At 34.1% G+C, this 14,790-nt stretch overlaps 1 pseudogene; it reads right to left on the reverse strand.

Annotated features, from left to right (window-relative positions):
* Positions 1–12,184, reverse strand: part of LOC136122088 (ubiquitin-conjugating enzyme E2 J2-like) — a 55,003-nt pseudogene extending 42,819 nt beyond the window's left edge.
* Positions 12,185–14,790: the final 2,606 nt, after the last annotated feature.

The raw sequence follows: 14,790 nt of genomic DNA on the forward strand, positions 1-14,790 counted from the left end.
ACGGGCCCAGCCGCTCCGCGGCATGTGGGATCTTCCCTGAACGGGGCACGAACCCGTATCCCCTGCATCAGCAGGAGGACTCTCAAACAGTGCGCCACCAGGGAAGCCCTACAACATGTCTTTTGAATGTATTTTCTTGTAGTATATGGTTTGTCTTCTCATTCTCTTTGTCTTTCACAGAGCAAAACACTTTCATTTTAACAAAGTCCAACCTATCAATTCTTTCATTCATGGATAATGCCTTTGAGGTTGTAACTAAAAAAGTTATCATCATGCTCAAGATTGTTTGTATTCTCTTTTGTGTGTTATTTTCTAAGAGTTGTATAGTTTTGTGTTATACAGTTAGGTCTGTGATCCATTTTGAGTTAATTTTTGAGGAGAATGTAAAGTCTGTTTAGACTCTGTTTATATTGACCATTTCTTTATTGAGAAGAAATATATAAATTAATAGATTTTAAATAGACTTTAAGACAATAACTGCTTAATTTAGGGGGAACATTTTTAGTCAGATAAAGTCCTGGCATGTAGGGTGGCTGTACTAGAAAAATAAATAAAACTTCTTTATTTAACTGTTTTGCTACATGTTATATTTATACAGAATGATCTACAATATTGAAAATGAGCATTTGGGACAGATGTTTAATAAACCAACACACTGTCAAAGTAAAAATTATAATGTTAGTTGATTAAATTCTAATCTTTTAAAGTGACATTTATATAAGTGACTAAATAAAAAGATAGTATTTTCATGTGATTTTAAGGCCTAACAATTGTTTCACTTTGTTAGGGCTGCCATGACAAAGTAGCACACAATGGGTGACATAGCCAAAATTTATGTTCTCACTATTTTGGAGGCTAGAAATCTCAGATTAAGGTGTTGGCAGGATTGTTTCCTTCTGAGGACTGTGATAAAAATTTTGTTCCATGCCTCTCTCTTAGCTTCTGGTGGTTTTCTGACAGTCTTTGGTATCCCTTGGCTTCTGCTACATCAGACCAGTCTCTGCCTTCATCTCCACATGGCATTGTGTGAAGCCTAATGTCCCCTTTTTATAAACACACCATGTATACTGGATTAAAGTCCCATCCTAATCCTGTATGGCCTCATCTTTGCTTAGCTAACCATATCTGCAGCAACCCAATTCCTAAATAAGTTCCCATCCTGGGGTATAGGACTTCAACATCTGAATTTTTGAAGGACATACTTCAACTCATTGTGACGATAAGGACAACTTTGCCCCAGATACTCTCCTTACAAATCCTTATGTAAAGTTGTGGTTAGAATATGAAATGGGGCTAAAACATCTTTTGAACATGATAAACTGAAAAGGTCTGCGGTTCATCACATTAATTCTTTAAGGAGAAAATAAAGATGTTAAGGCATTAAAGAGCAAAAAATACAAAATACTTGGTTTCATTCAATTGAATATATTTCTTTTAAAATTAATAGTGTATTTAAAATATATTGTGTCAGTGTACCACCTGAAAACCAAACAGTGCTGAAGAGTTTGTATTTCTTGCTGGTAATAGCCAATGATAATAAGTTTTAAAAAAGCAATATAGGGGAAATGGTGCTTTGTGCTAGAAGTGAAAAAGGAATAATGCAGAGGACTTCTGTAGACAGAGTTGAATTAAGAATATCTCCCAGGAAAGTGGTTTCAACCTCAAAGTGAAGGAGAAAACTAGCAATTGAATGAAAATGACATTTTATCACAGATATCTACTGCTAAATGATGGCTCAGTTTTTATAGAGAAAGAGTACAAATCATCAAAACAGTTATCAAAAGTGGCTGCTGGAATAGAACTTAATAAAAGTAGAGTGAAAGAGGAATTTGGAAAGAGGAACTAAATGTCTTAAAATTCTACAAAGTTAATGTAATGACTATTAAGTAAGATATTATTATCACATTTAAATTCAACATTAAGAAATTTGATTTTCCAGTTAAATTTAGTAATCTGCGGTTACGTACCTTGTCTAAGTTTTCTTGAATTCACTACTTGCAAGTCTATCTAAAACCATTTCTGAAAACAGAGTTAAACTTTTCAAAAAGTTGTTTTTATTTTAGAGTAATATTTCAATATGGAAAAACATTTCATATAAATGTTTTATTGTTTATTTTATTTGTATTTGCAATTTCTAGGTAAATTATTTGCTCTATATTCTCTCCATATCAAATATATTCAAACACAAGACAGTATTTCCATAAAAATAAAAATGCTGGTGAAAAATGTGTCTATTTTTATAGTCTATTCATTCAGCATTGTTGCTTATTCATATTCATTTATATGTTACTTTCCTGCATTTTCTGTAGTGGTTATCATGTCTCAAACCAACAGCTTCCAAAATTAATATTGAGTCCAATTCTTTTTTGTGGACTTAGGTGTCATCCCCTTCAATACTCAGGGTTTTTTTCCTGAATAAAATGCACATAAGCAAAATATCTAGTGCCTGTGCATATAGGGCTAAATAAAGAATAGACGCTTAAGAAGTTTATAAGATAACTGAGTGTGGCATGGAATGAGTTAAGAATTTTAAGAATTAAGAAATAAGAGAGCAAATAAAAGGATGAATGTAGGAATCAGTGAATAACGTATACAAGGCCACCTAACCACAAATTATGAATATTTTCATGTGGACTTACCAATTTTTATCAACTGGAATCATCACAGTGTATACTAATGAGGTGATTTTTAATGTGTGTATTGTTTAATTACTCAGACTATTACTCTTGAAGAAGTTAACATAAAGGATAATATCAGGAGAGCAAGACCATTTTCAAATATGAAAACTCAGAGATCATTGTGATCTATCCCTCAGTCAAAATATGAAAAAATTATACAGGAATGAGTTTATTTTATTTTAAAGATACAAAAGATTTATATTTAATTAGCTTTTTGAATCACACCTAAGCAAATGTTTGATTCTTGCCTAAGATCAAGTCTCCAGTTTTTTAGAGTAAATTCTTCCTAATACTTTCCGTTTTGTAAACTTTTCAATGAGTAGACACACATTATAAAATGTGTTGTAATTCAAATTCTTTATAGCTTGATAGAGCCATCCTTTCTAAACTACTTCAAAGGTGAATTATTAGAGATTTACATATTTCAATGATACCTGATGCATATTTCAGTAAAAATTATATGGCCCTTTTATTTTGTCTGATATAACTGTTTGGGGTTTTTTTGTATATTGTGATGACTTCTAGTTTAATTCTTGAGCAAATGCCTTTTATTTCCTCGTTGTTTTTATTTCTTATTTCTGCTTTACTTGTTTATTTTTCAAATTTTATCTTGATAATTTACCTGAAACAAATCACACTTGAATAACATATTATTTAATTGGTAAATGAAATTTCCTAATTGCTTTATGCAAAAAAAATTTTTACAAACAAACAAATTTCATAGTTTTCATTAAGAAATAGCCACTTTTCTGTTTTGGTTCATTTTTACAGTATTACTTATAGTTAATGGTTTTATGATGTGTGGATTACAGAACCTTCTTAATTCCTTAAATATTGCCCTTCGTAGTATTTATTTATTTATTTGTTTATTTATTTATTTCCCTGAAAAGAAATCAACCCAATGTTGGAGAGATAGCTCTATGGGGGAAAAAAAGGGAAACCCTAAGTTTTATCACGTGACAATTTTTAATTTTTTTTTTTTTAATCTGGGAAATAGCATTCATTTGGAAAACATTAGTGAGTAAAAGAAGAAATAGAAGCAGAAAAACATCAGAATGCAGAATTTTATTATCTAATGTTAGAATAATTAAGGACATGTGTAACGATGTTGTTAATGATATTGAAGATTTTTTAATATTTTGAATCCTACTGTAAAGACTTTTTCCATTATATACTATTTGTTTTATTAAATCATGATGACATTATTGATTTCATTTTAATTCTTCTTATTATTCACAATAGATAAATTATACCCTTGAGTGGTCAAAATGATGTTGTAATATTAAATCATTTAGAGATAATTTAAACTCACCAAATTTTATATATGTAACCAATATTAAGTATTAAGTTCCATAGGCAAAGTTAGATTTTTACTTGCACAAAATGTAGAATGTTAGTGAATTAGAAAATTATCTTATTATGAAAAATATAATGATGGTTTCAAGAAAAGTATATTAATGGCAATTCAAGCATTTTATTTTTTACAAATTTTATAAGTAATGACTAAGGCTCTCTTTCAAGTATGAGTATATTTATAATAGACTATTTGTATGAAAATTATTTTCCCTATTCTGATATTTCCTGAATGATATTTCAATGGCTTGGCTGAGTCAAATATAAAACTCAAAAATATTTATCTAGATCTCTTCCTACTTATGTTTATGTTGCCTTAGGCTAGAATTTTTCAGTGTTGTTGTGAGTCAGAGACAACTAAGTGAACTCCAATAAAGGTGTTCCCCTTTATATGGTAAGAAAACTCTTTAGCTGTAAATATAACCACCAAAGATTAGAAATACATAGTATTCAGTCTGTCTTCATGAGATCTGGCCTGTGAGTAAGTTCTAGCAAAATAGAAGTGATAGAAAGTGTCACAAGGAAATTTCTAAGAACACTCCATGAAAGACAGTTCAAATGAAGACTTTATTTTCTTTTCTTCCTATTGCCTGGAGCTGTGGACAGCATCTTTAATGAGGGATGAATTGTTGAGCACAAAGGAACCTCAGTCTCTAAAGGCTTCTGGACTTAGACATGTTATCACCACTAGGCTGTCTAGGTCTTGCCTATTATGAGGGAAAAATAACTGTCTTGTTGAAGTCACATATTTTAGATATATGCAACTGAGGAAAAAACCTAACTTTAGCTGCTACACACTTGGAGTACACAATCTTTGTTATAGTTTACTATAATATATCTAACAAATATAATAGTAATTTCTGTTTCTAATTTATAAAAAAATGTTAACAATTAGAATCTTAGATGAAACAATCATGGCAGATACTGGATAGTGGATACGGGGTATTTCTATTAATGGCGCTTCTCTGTTGATAGCCTCAGGGTACTTCACCATTCCTGCCTATACTTTTATAAACCATCTCTTCATTAAGGCATTTTAAATTACTCCTTCTGAGTACACTGCCTGTTTCTTATCAGATACTTGTCTAGCGCACATGGATAACCTCTATGCCAGGAGCAAATGGAACACTGATAGTGGCAGCATTGATACAAAAAACATCACTACTACTGGCATGGAATGGAGTGTAGGTGGAGGCAAGGAGTTAAAAGAAGCAGTAGTTGTGGCAGTTATAAACATTCTACATGGTCTAGCTTATTTTAACTTTCCTAAAGGGAGTGGAAGAGAATCAGTATAAAGGTCTTGAATACAAAATTTAGAACATATATGAAAAATCAGAAAACTTGTTAATTGCAGCTATGAACCAAACCAAGAGACTTATTTTCAGGGATGCAGAATTGATAGTCCATTAAACTCACATTTGAATATAAATAAATAGGGGAAAGAGTAGAATACTGAGATACTGGATAAAAACATTTGGGCAGACACAGATGAAGGTGATAATTTTGATCTCCAAAATAACTCAGTGTTTCTTGTCTTAGAAATAGTTTACCCTTCTCTGTCTGAGGAAATTGACTTTTTCTTCATAAAATCCTTCCAGTGACTTCACAAGAGAGAGTTTCTTCATGAGGAGTTGCTTAATCTACTCAAAATTCACAACTATAACTATTCATTCTGCCGTCGGCCTTTAAGACCTTTAAGAATTGGAACCCCAGCATAGCCCAAATGGAAAAGTACAAGAAGTGGTCTGGGACAAAGTAGACTACACACTAAAAGAATAACATGGCCTTTCCAATTTGTATCAGCAGGAGTTACGGGAACATATATGGGGGTGGGCTAAGAGATGTTTGACCAAAGAGGACAAAATATGAGACTAGGCAGGCCAAATGTATTGATGTGGATACACCAAATCAGTATTAGGGATGGGTTTAAGCAGCAGGTAATTGTGTGAACTAAGTTGGTTAATTACATCCTGAACTCCAATATGACCTTTAGTCAATGAGAAAGATACTATAAAACATTTCTGGAGTATTGAAGAAGAAATCCAAAGACTCAGGGAGAATAGAAATTTTATAGTGGTCATTTATGAGTAATCTGTGGACATCTGTGTGCCCTTTTCCATAGGTGCTCTAATTTTTACACTGTGGGTCCATGTACAAACTGACCATGGTGGTAAAGACAGAGGCAGTTCATTAGCACTAAAACATGGATTTCTCCTCGCCATAAATGATCTGTTTACCGTCACTAATAAGTGCCTAAACTACTAACATGAAGCCACGATAGAGGATCTTTCCTCGGGGGTAATAGCCAGCCACCTGCAAGAAAGCTGAATATATTGGACTGTTTCATCATGAAGGGAGTACAGGTTTGTTCTCATGGGTTTAGATATGTTCTGAATATTAAATCCCCTTCCTGTCTGCAGTGCTTCGGCCATCATCATCATTCATGATCTTACAAAGAGCTTTATCCATCAACATGTAATCCCATAGAATATCTCTGCTTAGTTATGGTAAAGTGAGTACAACAATGAGGTCAACATGTACAGGATTCATTAGTTTGAATACACAGAAGAAGCAGGTTTAATAGAATAATGGAATACACTAAAGACTTAGTAATAGGACCCATGCCTAATAGGTTAGATGTGATAACATCTACTCCTTAGCGAAACAACATGGGTCCAAGAACCAGGCAGAAGACAGAGATGTGGTCCCTTTCACTGTTACAACTAATTATCTACTTAAGATATTTTTCTTCCAAATCCTGAATCAAATTGATTGGAGTATTTGGATGTTTTTGTGCTCAATGAACAACTATTTCCCTTAGGAAAAGTTTCATATCTCCAGTGGTTTGAAAACTGATGCTGACTCCTCACTCACTCACTAACATTTTTGAAATCTCATACCACTGAACCAACAGGCAGAAAAAGGGGTCATTGTACTTACTAGCCAAGGTGAATAATTCTGATTACCAAGCATGAACTGGGATGCTGCTTGTTGAGAAAGGTCATCAAAAAGACACGACCTCCAGTTTGACCTGCAAGCTGGACCAGAGCATTTGGAGGTTGTTCATACCACCATCCCCACGCCCCACCTTGGAATGTGTGCTCTGCTTGTCTTCCCCAAGCTGGAAGCTACCCAAGGACACGGCTTTGAAATAATGGTAATATGGTGTTGAGACCATCTGGACTGTGTACGTGATTGGACCCAGTTAAAGAGTCTGTATAAACTTTTAAGACTTGGTGGGTAGGTGCAAAAGTTACTGGTCTTGCAGCTGCCCAAGACAAGCCTTGAAAGTTCCTTTGCTTCTTAAAGCCGCCACCTACCAATCTAGAGTGGACTGCCTCTTTCTTAGGTCTCTCCCTGCCTTTCATGTACAGGGCAGGTTTCAGATTACACAAGGGAAGCTCCTGAGGAGGTTACAAAATGGGAGCAAAGAGGACCAGTAGAAATCCACTAGAATTCTTAATATTCCTTTGCTCAGTAGACTTGGCCAATGGAAAATTACTTCTATTAAGGCAGTAATGAATTAGACCTAGATAATTCAGAAAAACATGATTTTCGGTCACCCTTGCCCCAAGAAATAACCCATTTTATCAGGTTTCCAGCAAAGAATTAAAAAAATGGAATAGATGGTTAAAAAAAATAAAACTATAGTTATCAAATTAAGTCAGGTTAAGCTACAGATGTGTAGTTATTAGGAGTGGAAGAGTTAAAAATGCCAGCTATATTTTGAGTTAATTGTCTTTGTTCTTCCTTTTCCCAAAGATTTAGAAGTCTTTGGAAACATGACAAAATTGTGTCAGCTTCACAAGGATAAGTAAGCTATGGTGCTTTATGCATCCTATTTTGAATATAGACAAATATACAATATATATAATATATATTTCTATATACAGATGATATATAGCACAAATGTATGTGTATATATATATATATTCCATATATATTTATATAATATTTTAGTTCAATGTTTAACCTAAACTCTAAAATACAACAATAAAATGAGGGCTCTGGCTACCTAATTTTCTTTCTTCACTAAGAAATGTTTTATATAATTCACTTTAGGAAAAAGTATAATACTAAGAGAGATTTTAACCACAAGAATAAAACAATATATATACACTATTACATTTTACTGAAATTAAAATAAAACTCTTAAGTTCAAATGAATAATGTTTTCATCTAAATGCCAACTCTGAATTTTTTATATTTATTTCTGTAGTATTATGTTAAGAAAACTTTTAAAATTACAACTAGGCTTATCATCAAAATATGAAAATTAGTATTAGTTATTGGTGATGGATAAAGCAAAGGCATTTACATTTTTACAGGTATTTTTGATTCCTGTCTTTAAGTTTATTTAAATATTCATAGTTATGTGATTTTTTTTTTTACCCAAAACTGAATCTAAGTGTAAATATCCTAATGTACAAACAGATCTGAGTATACTTTCTGTTGTCCCAAATAGTGGGAACAACAGAAATGGCTTAAACAACTTTCAAATAAAACATGTTAAAGATACAATAGGGGGTTGAAAGGTAAAAAAGTTTAAAAATTAAATAAAATAGACAACAAAATCTCATCAATGAGTCCAGAAATTGTATTTGAAACCTAAGCATATTTCCCATAATCTAAGAACCACAGGGAAGTTTTCAGTGGGTATATATAGAGAGTACATGCACTGAGATCAAAAACATACTTTAGTAAATGAATGTATGTTAGTTTCCCAATATTTAAAAGCATTGTTTCTTTGTAGCCAAAAAGTGAATTCATTAAAAAATGATACAAGATAAAGGAGTGAAAAAATTTGAAGAACTCATGTGTGAAATTGTATGTTTTTTATTCCAGTGTTTCTTGCAACTAAAGCACAAAAATTATTTAAAAAGAAATGTCATATATTGTTTTACATGTTTTTTCATCTTTTTATTAAAAACAAATTCATTCATTTTAAACAGATTTATTCTTCAACCGAATATATAGAAATATGTCATTTATCTTGTGATTCTTTTGTAAGTGATTTTGGATATTACAGTAGATAGTAACTTTCCATTATTTTAAGTAATTCTTATTGAAATATTAATACAGAAACTGAACAAAAGTCATAAATATACAGGTGGATGGATTTTTATAAAATGAATTCTCTATATAACCAGCAGTTAGTTCATGAAATAACACATCATGAGCTCCCAGAAGCCACTCCCAGGCTCCCTCCCAATCACTAACAATTCTCCACCAATATAATAATCTCTCTGATGTTTAACACCATAAATAGTTTGGTCTGTTTTTGTATGTTGTACAAATGGAATTTTACTGTATATATTCTTTTGTGTCTGGCATCTTTTACTCAAACTTCTTTGTGAGATGCATCCAAACATTTATTTTATCTCCTTATTATGATATACTTTATATAAATCTACAAAAACATATATATACATATATAAATATGTGAATATGTATACATATATAAATACATACACACAATCACACTTAATGGGCTTTTTAAAGTTTTTATCTATTTCAAGCAGTGCTGCTTCAGCACATGCCGGGGAATGGAATTATCGAATAATTAGTTCTAGTAGAGGATGCCAAAGAGTTTTCCAAACCAGTTGGACTGACTTAAACTACCATTATCAGCATATAAGACTTCCAATCTGATGTCAATATTATCAGTCTTTTCCATTTCATCCATTTTAGTGGTGGTATACTGAAATTTAATTTTATTTTGCAGGTTCCTGCTGACTAAATAGTTGAGTACTTTTTCAAATTTATTAGCTGACTCATAAGAATCTCTTCCAGTGTTTACATGTTTTACATGTTTTGATCTATTGGGTTGTCTGTTTTGCTTTGAATTGTGTCCTGCAGAAATTCATATGTTGAAGACCTAACTCCTAGTACCTCAGAATGTGTCCTTGTTTGGAAATAGGATTCTTGCAGATGTAATTAGGTGAGATGAGGTCCTACTGGTTTAGGGTGGACCTTAATCTAATATGCCTGCTGTCCTTATAAAAAGGGGGAAATTTAGACATACATACAAGGGAAAATTGCCATGTGAAGATGAAGATTGACAGCAAAGCATTAGAAGCTAGGAGAATGATATGGAACAGAATTCTCCCTCACAGCCCTTAGGAAGATGCAGCCCTACTGACACCTAGATCTAGGATTTCTAGCCTCCAGAACTGAGGTGACATTTTTCTGTTATTTAGACCATCAGTTTATGGTACTTTGTTTCAGCAGCCCTAGCAAATTAATACACTGTCTCATTGATTTGAAAGAGTACAATATATACTCTGGGTTTTAGTTGTCAGTAATACGAACTGTAAGTTAGTCTATAACTTGCCTATTCATTCTCTTAATATCTTTTGGTGAATAAAAGTTGGTTAGATTAATGTACATCAAATTATCTTTTTTAGTCCATATAATGCATATTTCCTTACCTCAATATCATGAAGATCTTAAATATCAAGATATATATTCTTCTAGATAATATGTTATATCTTTAAGCCTACAATGCACCTAGAATAGATTTTTGTGAATGCAGTGAGTAATTAGGTATACATTATCCAGGTTATAAAAGTGATCTTATTTATTTTATATACTTCTCTAATTCAGAATACTTTTCATTACATTTTACTATATTGAAAAATTGGCATGTATGCATCTATTTCAGTGCCTTAAAATATTTTTAAAGCAATATTTTGCTAATGGTTAATGAACTTTTTTTTTTGGCCACGCCGCAGGGCGTGTGGGATTTTATTTCCCCGACCAGGGGTTGAACCTGTGCCCCCTGCATTGGAAGCACAGAGTCTTAACCACTGGACCACCAGGGAAGTCCCAAACTTTCTCTTAAGGATGAAGTATTTAAAAGGATCTGTGAAATAACTTACACTTGTTTGTTATAAAATAGTTACATACAGGTGCATTTGTTACTTTACTTTGGTAAAGTTATTCAGTTTGAGAAGCAACAAACATTTTTTAGGTGCCTTTAGTTTGCTAGGTACTTTAACCAATGTTGCTTTCATTTAATACTTAGAAATGTTTATATCTGATATTTTGATAGGCACCAAGTTTTATATTTTTTTAAAGATATTTTTGATGTGGACCATTGCACCCCCTGAATTGGAAGGTGAATTCCCAACCACTGGACCACCAGGGAAGCCCCAAGTTTTATATTTTTTAAGATATTTTTGATGTGGACCATTGCACCCCCTGAATTGGAAGGTGAATTCCCAACTAGTGGACCACCAGGGAAGTCCCAAGTTTTATATTTTTAAGTGACTAAATCTAATAAAATGAAACAGATTTACTAAAACAGGTCAAAAGATAAGACAGGAGATAAGGTATAAAACCAAAGCACGAGGACTGCTCATCATTTACACCTGATAATGTACACCCAAGGGCTGAGAATCTCACATCTCCTTCAAATTCAAACTTCACACTTTGTTTTTTTTGCTGTTGTTGCTTAAGGTTTTTAATAAGCTAACCCCAGGAGTGTGGTGGGTCTGCCCTGCACTGGATAGTGCGTGCCGCCAGCCTGTGTCAAGCTGGGACCCAGCATCGCCAACTACCTCTGCCACATCTGGACTCCTCCTGCGCTGTCCGTTCTCAGCATGTAATTAACTTACTTGACAGCGTAGGCAAGGCTGCAAACTCAACGATAACAAACAAGGCCACCAGGGTGCCTTCCAGGACCTTGGTGCAGATTGGCCTGCTTTAGCCCAGCAAGGTTAGGCCCACCCAACCACATGGAAGAGCTGAAGCACCTTCTGGCCATGGTGTGTGTCCCTCTCTGTCTGGAACCGTGTCTTGGAAGGGGAAAGTCTGGGGTCTGCTGCTGAGTTCATCTTGTGCTATATGTTTTTAATTTCCTATATGACTTCAGCAGTAATTCAAAAAAGACGTTGTCTTTTAGTTAAACATTAAACTTTGTGCTGCCAGTTGTCTTTTGCTGAAGTCCCATGTTTCTGTACTGCCCAGGCAGGATGGTGGAGATGGACTAGGCTAGGTTGTCTGTGGGGAAATCCATGATGAAAAGACTCAGCTTTGTATTGCACTTGAACTTTCCATTGAGAGTTGTATAAATACTAGGAGGTTTAAAAGAAAATTCTCTGGAAAAAAATTAGTTGTCCATGATAATAACTACTTTCACAAGGAGTCATCTCAGGACTTTGGCGCATATACAGTAGTCCTTTGGTATCTGCCAAGGATTGGTTCCAAAACCCCACAGAATCAGAGGATGCTCAAGTTCCTTATTTAAAATGGGGTAGTGTTTGCATATAACCTATCAACACCCTCCCCTATACTTCAAGTCATCCCTAGATTATTTATAATACCTAATAATGATATAAATACTTTGTAAATAGTTGTAAATACAATGTAAATACTATGTAAATAGTTGCCCCCATGGTGGCAAATTCAAGTTCTGCTTTTTGGAATTCTCTGGAATATTTTCCCCAGTATTTTTCATTTGTAGTTGTTTGAATCTGCCATGCATAACCTTATGGATGCAGCTGAACTGTAGTGCCATTCAAGAATATTGGAAAGGAGGAGCTCAGCACACATGTAAGGTACCAGTCTTTCTAAATTGGAAGATAGTCCTGTTTCAGTCTCTGGGTTGCTGTTTCTGGAGCTCTCTTATTGCTGTATTGCTCTCTTTGCTCATCTCACTCCATTGCCACTGTGCTCAGGCTGTCAGTGGTAGGGCTTGGAACAGGGCCCCAGCTGGAGAGCCACACAGTGCTGGGACCAAGTCCAAAGCACCACTGCAGTGCTGCCACCTCCAGATTCATAGTTTTGCAAATGGGTATCCAATGGACCCACTACACTACCAAAGCCAAATTCTTCCCCATTTCACTGTATATCAAATTTTTAACGTCAGATTTCTGGGCACTTTATTGGATTCTTCTTGTCTGTTTCTGAGCTAATTGTGTTACAGAACCAAATTTGGTTCTCATGCCTGCACACAATAAAGTCAGTGTACTGACACTGGGTTGTGCTGAAGGAAAGTGCAGCATTTATTACAGGGTGTCAATCAAGGAGTGGAGGCAGCTAGTGCTTAAAAGACCAGAATTCCCTGATGGCTTTCAGGGAAAGGTTTTTAACCAGGGTGAGGGAGGGGGTTGTGGGGCGCATGATCAACTTGTGGACATTTTTCTGATTGGTTGGTGGTGAGGTAGTCAGGAACCAACATCATCAACCTTCTGGTTCCAACCAGTCTGGGGTCTTTGTGCTTGTGGTCAGAATACAGTTAACTTCTTCCACCTGGTGGGGGTTTCAGTATCTGTAAAACAGCTCAAAGACTATTGCTCAGAATATTATCTATAGCCCTTGAGAAGGAACTAAAGGCCCTTGACTTTGTATAGTGGCTAAACTATCATTATTTTGTCTTGCTTGACTGTTTTCCTTTGCTTCTGCATTTTCTCATTTCTCCAATTAAATTTATTCTTTGGAACTTGAGGAATGCCTGGGGGCTAAAGTTTTTCTACAAATAAGAGGCAGGTGGAGGACATGGGTTGGGGGGTGGGATCTGTCCTGGGAGGGCCTCATAGGGTCCTGCTTGTTTACAATTCTATTCTGTCATATTTATTATATATTTATAATTCATCTGTATATCTGAGAACAAAAGTTCCTCAGATTATTTTAATGTTTTAATACTTTTGCAAGATTGCCTAAGCTCTTCTTGACTTTTATTTTTCATGTAATTTTGGAAACAGCTAACCAAGTTTTGCTAAGACACCTGTGGGGATTTTTATTGGGGTTGCTTTGAGTCAGTATATTAATTGGGAGAGAATTTACATGTCCACAGTATTGTTTTTTCCAAACCTTGAACCTGGAATATCTCTATTTTTGTTGTTCTTAGGGGAGGGCTAATGTTCCTCTTCTACTAGATTTATTGCTGTGCATCTTATCTTTCTTATGCTCTCAGAAATGTTATCTTTTATTTCCTGATTGCTTTTCCTCATATTTAGAACTTGATTTTTATAAATTGCATTGCTAAATTCTGTTATTTTGATTTGTCTAATTGTAGTTCATATATATATTAGTTGTAAAAGAAATACACTTTTATTTGTTATTTTTAAAAGAAATACACTTTTATTTATTACCATCCAAGTCTCCAATTTTTATACCACATTTTTAAAAAATGTCTTTCCTTATTGCACTGGCTGTGACCTCCAGTATGATAACGACAGATCACAATATCATTTGTTACATACCCGTAACATGCTCTCAGATGAAAAATCCATATAATTATTTTTAATAAGCATTCTCTCATTTTCTTTCTTTCATAGTAGAGTCACTCAAAATAGCACACTTATTATTCCTTGTTCCTCACTTCTCTGTCATTTTACAACTGAACACATACTGATTTCCTCCATCCTCCTTCTATGACACTGTATATGCCATTGGTCACTCCCTCAAATTGTATAATTTTCACTTCACTCCTCTGTTGTATCTATAATTCTCTTGAGAGTCTTTCTTCATTGCCTTTTGTGAAGCCACACTTTTATAATGCTTGTCAAGTTTAGTTATTAGAGAGGAATTTTAAAATCAGGAAAGTCTTATTTGTGTCTATCAAGAGTAACTTATTTTACCATTTTAAATTCTCTAAGCTTAATTTCTTTATCTTGACATGAGATAATATCTATTTATAATAATTTTGTAGGAAAAGAAATATGTGTGAAAGACCTAGTACATGGCCAGGCGCAGGATAAATTAGTGTGTACTTTTGTATTCTTTGAAGTGTCTGCTTCTGTTCTTGTACTCC

This window comes from Phocoena phocoena, chromosome 4 (genome assembly GCF_963924675.1).
Source record: "Phocoena phocoena chromosome 4, mPhoPho1.1, whole genome shotgun sequence".
In the NCBI taxonomy this organism is placed as follows: Eukaryota; Metazoa; Chordata; class Mammalia; order Artiodactyla; family Phocoenidae; genus Phocoena; species Phocoena phocoena.